The sequence below is a fragment of the Budorcas taxicolor genome, chromosome 18, assembly GCF_023091745.1.
Source record: "Budorcas taxicolor isolate Tak-1 chromosome 18, Takin1.1, whole genome shotgun sequence".
NCBI lineage: Eukaryota > Metazoa > Chordata > Mammalia > Artiodactyla > Bovidae > Budorcas > Budorcas taxicolor.
In genome coordinates this window covers 16,946,005-16,954,189 of record NC_068927.1, presented here as the reverse complement: position 1 = coordinate 16,954,189, position 8,185 = coordinate 16,946,005, and the positions used below count along the sequence as shown (strand labels likewise).

At 38.7% G+C, this 8,185-nt stretch overlaps 1 long non-coding RNA gene and 1 other non-coding gene across 2 annotated transcripts; one reads left to right on the top strand and one right to left on the bottom strand.

The window, feature by feature from the left end:
- The first annotated feature begins 212 nt into the window (after positions 1-212).
- LOC128064230 (small nucleolar RNA SNORA11) lies at positions 213-341 on the top strand. Its single transcript, XR_008200951.1, has one exon. It is a non-coding gene; the product is annotated as a small nucleolar RNA SNORA11 (small nucleolar RNA).
- A 3,166-nt stretch (positions 342-3,507) lies between these two features.
- Positions 3,508-6,878, bottom strand: LOC128062907 (uncharacterized). Its single transcript, XR_008200862.1, has 3 exons — positions 6,851-6,878; positions 6,098-6,168; positions 3,508-3,544 (listed from the first exon to the last, which is right to left on the bottom strand). It is a non-coding gene; the product is annotated as an uncharacterized LOC128062907 (long non-coding RNA).
- Positions 6,879-8,185: the final 1,307 nt, after the last annotated feature.

The window sequence follows — 8,185 nt, the reverse complement described above, 5'->3', positions numbered from 1 at the left end:
AACAGCTTATCCAACTCAAGAACAAAAAAAGAAGCAACCGATGAAAAATGGGGAGAAGACCTAAGTAGGTATTTTTCCAAGAAAGACATACAAATGGCCAATAGGCACATGAAAAAAATGCTCATAATCACTAATTATTAGAGAGATGCAAATCAAAACTGTAATGAGGTACCACCTCACTTTGATCAGAATGGCCATCATTTAAAAGTCTGGGGGTATGCTCAAAGTAGGGGGCCTGAAGAAATGGCTCCTTTGTTTACAACACACCCAACAGGAATCTGGGTTCACTGTAACAAGAGGCACAAAATTTGTGGCCTTTTATGAACAAGTATCCAACACATGTCCCCCTGTACCTCCATGTGGACCAATGGGACAGGGGTCAATATTTGAAGGAAGCTAAAATATTTAGTAGGTGAGTTTGCCACCTAGAGTCTATTTGGGCCATACATATGTAGGCCATGAGCGATCTTACAGACATAAAAGCTTTGCACCTCTCTGTTTATGGAAAAAGAAAGAAAAAAAGATAGATTCTATATGCCATTCTGGAAAAGACAAAACTATGGAGACAAAAAGATCAGTGCCAGGAGTTTGAGGGGAGTGAAGGAGAGATGAATACATAGATACAGAAGTTTCTATGAGCAGTGAAAATACTTTGAATGACATTATAATGATGGTTATATGTCATCAAACTTTTGTCCAAATCCATAGCATGTGGAATACTATTTGTTTCATTAAAGGGAAACCTAAAGGTGAATTATGGACTTTGACTTTGGTGCTATGTGTCAATATAGTTCATCCTTGTTTTTATTTTTAAGGGTACTGCTCTGTTGATATTGGTTATGCATGTGAGGAGAGGGGTGACATGGGGAATTTACCTTCCTGTCACTTTTGTTGTAAACCTAAAACTTCTTTTTAAAAGCCTCAAAAAAGTTAACACTCAGGATAGAAGTTTTTGGCAAAACTTTTGTTTCACTTTTATAAATATATGCATATTATATATATGTATGTGTTTGTTGGATTGTGATTTTTTTTTAAAAACAGAAAAAAAGTTTCTAGGCCACTGTAGTTAAATTATACTGGCAAATAAATGCACAAATTAACCTAAAAAAAAAAGTCTACAAGTAATAAATGTAAGAGAGGGTGTGGAGAAAAGGGAACACTGTTGTTTGGAATGTAAAGTGGTGCAGCCACTGTGGAAAACGGTGTAGAGGTTCCTCAAAAACTAAAAAGAGAATTACCATATGATCCAGCAATCCCACTCTTGGGAATATAGCCAGATAAAATTATAATTTGAGAAGATACCTGAACCCCTATGTTTATAGTAGCACTATAAACATGGAAGCACCCTAAGTATCCATCAACAGATGAATGGATAGAGAAGATGTGGTGTATCTATACCATGGAATATTACTCATTCTATAAAAGTATGACATTTGCTGCAACATGGATGGATCTAGGGATTATCATACTAAGTGAAGTAAGTCAGAGAAATACAAATGCCATATGATATCACTTGTATGTGGAATCTAAAATACAACACAGATGAACATATCTATGAAACAGAAACAGATTCACAGACATAGAGAACAGACTTATAGTTGCCAACAGGGGTTGTATGGGAGAAGGATTGGGAGTTTGGAATTAGCAGATGCAAACTGGTGTATATATAATGGATAAACAACAAGGTCTTCCTATGTAGCACAGGGAGCTATATTCAATATCCTGTGAAAAACCATAATAGAAAATAATATGAAAAATAATATATATGTATAACTGAATTACTTTGCTGTACAGCAGAAATTAACATTCTGAATCAACTATAATAAATATTTTAAAAATTGATGTAATGCTATATTAGTTATATGTATTAGTAATAGCACTGGGTTAGTTTCTGGTGTATAATATAATGATTTGATATTTGTATATGTTTTGAAATGAACACACAGTAAGACTTTATTTATAGCAGTTTTAGGTTCAACCAAGTTGAGAAGACAGTACAGAGATTTCTTATATACCCTTTGCCCTCCCACATTCATAGCCTCCTTCATGATCACATCTTCCACTAGACTGGTAAATTTGTTAAAATTAATGACTACATTGACACATCATTGCCACCTGAAGTCCATAGTTTACGTTATGGTTCACTCTTGGTGTTGTACATTCTGTGTGTGAATAAATATATAATGACATGTACCTCCATTAAATACATAATAAATATATAATGACATGTACCACCATTATGTATATAATAAATATATAATGACATGTACCACCATTACTGTGGCAAATTCTGAAAGAGATGGGAATACCAGACCACCTGACTTGCCTCTTGAGAAACCTATATGCAGGTCAGGAAGCAACAGTTAGAACTGGACATGGAACAACAGACTGGTTCCAAATAGGAAAAGGAGTATGTCAAGGCTGTATATTGTCACCCTGCTTATTTAACTTCTATGCAGAGTACATCATGAGAAATGCTGGGCTGGAAGAAGCACAAGCTGGAATCAAGATTGCCAGGAGAAATATCAGTAACCTCAGATATGCAGATGACACCACCCTTATGGCAGAAAGTGAAGAGGAACTAAACAGCCTCTTGATGAAAATGAAAGAGGAGAGTGAAAAAGTTGGCTTAAAGCTCAACATTCAGAAAACGAAGATCATGGCATCTGGTCCCATCACTTCATGGGAAATAGATGGGGAAACAGTGGAAACAGTGTCAGACTTTATTTTTCTGGGCTCCAAAATCACTGCAGATGGTGACTGCAGCCATGAAATTAAAAGACACTTACTCCTTGGAAGGAGAGTTATGACCACCCCAGATAGCATATTGAAAAGCAGAGACATTACTTTGCCAACAAAGGTCCATCTAGTCAAGGCTATGGTTTTTCCAGTGGTCATGTATGGATGTGAGAGTTGGACTGTGAAGAAGGCTGAGGGCCAAAGAATTGATGCTTTTGTTTTGTTTTGTTTTGTTTTTAGTTTTTTATTTTTTTAATTTTAAAATCTTTAATTCTTACATGCGTTCCCAAACATGAACCCCCCTCCCACCTCCCTCCCCAAATTGATGCTTTTGAACTGTGGTGTTGGAGAAGACTCTTGAGAGTCCCTTGGACTGCAAGGAGATCCAACCAGTCCACTCTGAAGGAAATCAGCCCTGGGATTTCTTTAGAAGGAATGATGCTAAAGCTGAAACTCCAAAACTTTGGCCACCTCATGCGAAGAGTTGACTCAGTGGAAAAGACTCTGATGCTGGGAGGGATTGGGGGCAGGAGGAGAAGAGGACGACAGAGGATGAGATGTCTGGATGGCATCACTGACTCAATGGACATGAGTCTGAGTGAACTCCGGGAGTTGGTGATGGACAGGGAGGCCTGGTGTGCTGGGATTCATGGGGTCGCAAAGAGTCAGACACGACTGAGCGACTGAACTGAACCGAACTGAACTAGAAGGTCTTGTAGGTCTTCACAGAACTGGCCAACTTCAGCTTCTTTAGCATCAGTGGTTGGGGCATAGACTTGAATTACTGTGATGTTGAGTGGTTCGCCTTGGAAACAAACAGATCATTCTGTTGTTTTTGAGACTGCACCCAAGTACTACATTCTGGACTCTTTTTTTTGCTTATGAGGGCTACTGCATTTCTTATATGGGATTCTTGCCCACAGTAGTAGATATAATGGTCATCTGAACTAAATTCACTCATTCCCATCCATTTTAGTTCATTGATAGGTCCTAAGATGTTAATGTTCTATCTTGCCTTCTCCTGCTTCACCACGTCCAATTTTCCTTGATTCATGGACCTAACATTTCAGGTTCCTATGCAATATTGTTTTTTACAGCATCAGACTTTTCTTTCACCACCAGATACATCCATAGCTAAGTGTCTTTTCTGCTTTTGCCCAGCCACTTCATTCTTTCTGAGCTGTTAGTAATTGCCCTCTGCTCTTCCTCAGTAGCATGTTAGATACCTTCCAACCTGTGGGTCTCATCTTCCAGTGTCATGCCTTTTGCCTTTTCCTACTGTCTCTGGGGTTCTCCAGGCAAGAATACTGGAGTGGATTGCAATTTCCTTCTTGAGTGGACCATGTTTTGTCAGAACTCTTCGCTATGACCCATCCATTTTGGGTCCCCTGCACAGCATGGCTCACAGCTTCATTGACTTATGCAAGTCCCTTTGCCATGATAAGGCTGCACGCCATGAAAGGGATTGACCCTCTTGGCAGTGTTCAAATAAGCATGATATCTTTCAGCTCTTTGAGATTTTGAAGGCAACACATTTCTCATTTATAAATTTTACTTAAGCCTATTTATGCTATTACTTACAGATACCTTGAATGGAGACCTTATAACAAAATGCTCTGAAATTTTGTCCAGCTTGAAAAAAAACACGCAGTCCCTTTATGTCCTGGCGCTTGCATGGTTCACTGAACCCAAGGTAGATAAGGTGCGACTGGGGAAGCTGGAAGAAGACTCGAGGAGCTGTGGGGACTGCAGACATGTTTATTCTCTCTGGGCAACAGCAGCCAGAAGTCCTCAAATAGCACTGATATACTAAGAACAAAAGTGGCCCATGGTCAAGTGGGTGTGCAGGCACAGTGCTCCAGCTGCTACATAACCATGCAAGGTCAGCAATATTGTTTACAGAACACAAGGAAAAGGGCGTGAGGGAGTGGGGCAGGAGAGCCTGACTGATGCCATGTTGTCTAGATATTTTCCCCACACCTTAGTTCCCCAAAGACCTCTTCACTGTAGAGGCTTTAGCAACCTCTTCCTTTGCTGCCTAAAGTCTCTCAGCTACCCATTATGGCCATAAATTGTCTGGAAACTTTTGATGCAAGAAGCTGCCCTCCTTGACCCCATGCTATACACCATTAGTAATTGCTGGCTACACACTGATTTTCCTGGAAAATCTGATAGGTCCTAAGACCATGACCCTTCCTCCTCAGCTGCCTGTTATGCCTTAGGTCATGGAAGTACTCAGTACATCATCAAGGCCTCCTTCCCAAAACAAAAGCAGTATCTACAGTATAGTTAAACCTGAGCCTCTGGCATATTCCACCTACAGGAGAGATTGGTCTCCCTCGTCCTCAGTCCTTTGCTAGATGCCATAGTGCTGGAGGATGTCACGCTTCTATTGGACCTTTTAGATACTTGGGGAGCCCCTGAGGATCACCTGAGTGAACATTAAAAGGAGTTTGTACAGTTTTGGATGGCATCACAGTTGATGGAGCCCATGGGAAAGCTGTTGCTGTTAATTCCTTAAGCAGGATGTTCCTGATCAAGGGCAGGATCCGAGGGTTGGCACTACTGGCCAAACTTCACACAGTTATCTTAGCACTATATGCTCTACTCAACAGTCAATTCTCTTTCACGTTTTTTCTGACTCTTGAGCCATGGCCAATAGTTGGTTGTCTGGTCCTGCCAGTGACAGCAACAACTCCTTACCCAAGGTTAATCCTTTAGGTAAAAAGAATTCTGGGAATCTCTTGCCTTACAAGACACCCAGTATTAACCAAACATTTCTGTGCACGTGCTAAAGCCACAGTACAAGGCCTCATCAAGACAATCTTTATCCCTTTTGGAGTTCCAGATATCCATAGTGACCAAGGCACTCATTTCACTTCTCAAAATATACAATGCTGAGCTGCTGAACATGGCATTCAGTGGAACTCTCATCTTTATTACTCTCAAGCTGCCAACCTCATACAGTGCCAAAATGGCTTAATTAAAGAAGTTCACATTAAATTAAGTGAAATGTCACCAGTTAAGTATGAGGAGTGAATTGTAATAAAATGCCTGACTCTGGTTTTGATACTTGATTGCTAACACATTTGAAGCCCTAGCACTTCTATCCGTTTCTGTCCTATATCTGGGGAAGTTGATGAGGAAGCTCGATACTTTCTTCTTTAATGCTGACAGAAAGTTCAAGCCATGTAAGCCACAGCTGCTCACATACAGAGACCCTCCCCCCAGTCCTTTTCCCTAATTACAGTGAAAACAGGACCAATCTCTTTGCCTTGCTCTCTCAAACCATTTTAGACCTCCTTAGGAGCCTTCCCTGCTCTCCCCAAAAAGACACATTATGAAACCCTTTACATACCTTCCAGGTGCTGGATGGTATCATCAGGGTCAACGTCTGAAGCAAATTTTGGATAGTAGGTCCTTTCATCTCTGTAGGGTGAGCACAGTGATAGAGGATTTTTTTCAACAAGTGGTGGTGTAGCAATTGGATAGAACATGCAAAAACTAAAAAAAAAAAACCTTTTTCCCCACTTGTTTTTGTTGTGGTGAGATACATATGACATAAAATTTATCATCTTAACCATTTTAATTAAAACTGTACATTTTAAGTTAAATTTTAAACTATGAAGCTTCTAGAATAATGTTTATTAACATAAGTTAGGCAAACGTTTGTTAGTTACACACCAAAAGCATGATCCATAAAAGAAAAATTGATAAAATGATAAATTTGACTTCATCAAAATTAAAACTCCTGCTTTCTGAAAGACACTGATAGAGGACTTGTATCCAAAATAAAGGACTCTCAAAGCTCAATAATAAGAACACCTAATTAAAACATGGGCAAAAATTTAAATGGATGTTATACCAAAGTAGACATATAGATGGCAATAAGCACATGAAAAAAAATGTTCAACAAATTAGTCATGTGGGATATGCATATTACCATAATGAAATGCCACTACCCTACTAGAATAGCTGAAATTAAAAACAACCTACCAAGTGTTACTGAGGATGTTGAGGAACTGAAACTCTCATACACTGCTGGTGGTGATGTAAGGTGGTACACTTTGGAAAGTAGTTTGGCAGTTTTCTTAGAAAGTTAAATACTTACCTACTATATCATCCAGGAGTAGGAAATAGCAACCCATTCTAGTATTCTTGCCTGGAAAATTCCATGGACAGAGGAGGTGTGCTCCAGTATCCTTGCCTGGAAAATTCCATGGACAGAGGAGCCTGGCAGGCTACAGCCCTGGTGTCGCAAAGAGGTGGACACGACTGAGTGACTGAGCACATGTATAACCCAACCACTAGGCATTTATTCAAGAGGAAAGAAAGTATGTCTGTACAAAGACATGTATCTGCTGTATTCATAGCAGCTTTATTTATAATAGCTGAAAACTGGAAAAAGTCTATATGTACATCAGCTAGTTGATGGATAAACAAATGATGATACATCTTTACATGGAATAGTATTTACCAATGAACTTATTACATGAAACAGTATGGACAAATCTCAAAATACTTATGCTGAGTGAAAGAGGCTAAACAAAAAATAGGGCATGTACTTATGATTCCATTTATATACAACTTTAGAAAATTCAAACTAATCTATAGTGACAGAAAGCCAGCCAGTAGTTACCTGGGGATGTCCTGAGGTGACAATGTATGATAAAAAGTAGAGCTAGTGAATTAACCAATTTATAAATATCTTTGTTATAACTGATTTTAAAAAACAGCACCTTGGACATGGAATTGTTAAACCGTGTCTGAGAAATGTATGTCAGGGCTTGTTCATTTAGTTTGGCAGCAGAGGAAGTATAAAGGGAGAGATGTATGTGGATGTGTTCATGTCTATATTTTAATGAAAACCGCTGTTGTGTGTGCATCTCTTGGCTGTACTGTAGGAATGCATTTTTAAGTAATTCAGTGGACACACCTGTTTGCTAATACTTGAATAATTTAGATTGGATAATGAAGCATCTTAGAAGCATTATACTTTATGTACTCTGTTGCTTTATGTCTCATTTTTAACTGAACATTCAGGGAATACAGTATGTTAATAACAAATCTGCCAATATCTTTATCTAGAGGCCTGTTGTCATTTTTGTCTTTCCTGAAATTTTTGTCACCAGAAGCCAGGAAATGAAGGATTACGATTTTTTCCTTCCAGGTTGACTTTGTGTAGTGTAATCTTGGTTATCAAAATACTCATAGCTTTGGGACTTGGAAATGATAAATATTCATGATGTGTGAAACAGCATGATACATGACTATAGGATCTTAATTACGTAAAAATGGATGCTTAGTAGTGAAAATACACAATGAGACCTGGAAGGACACGTCAAATGGTAAACTGCTTGTGATTATGAATGACTTTGTTTTTTGCTTCTTGTGTTTTGTGATTTCCTATTATGCACATGTTACTTTTAAGAAATAAATGTTATTT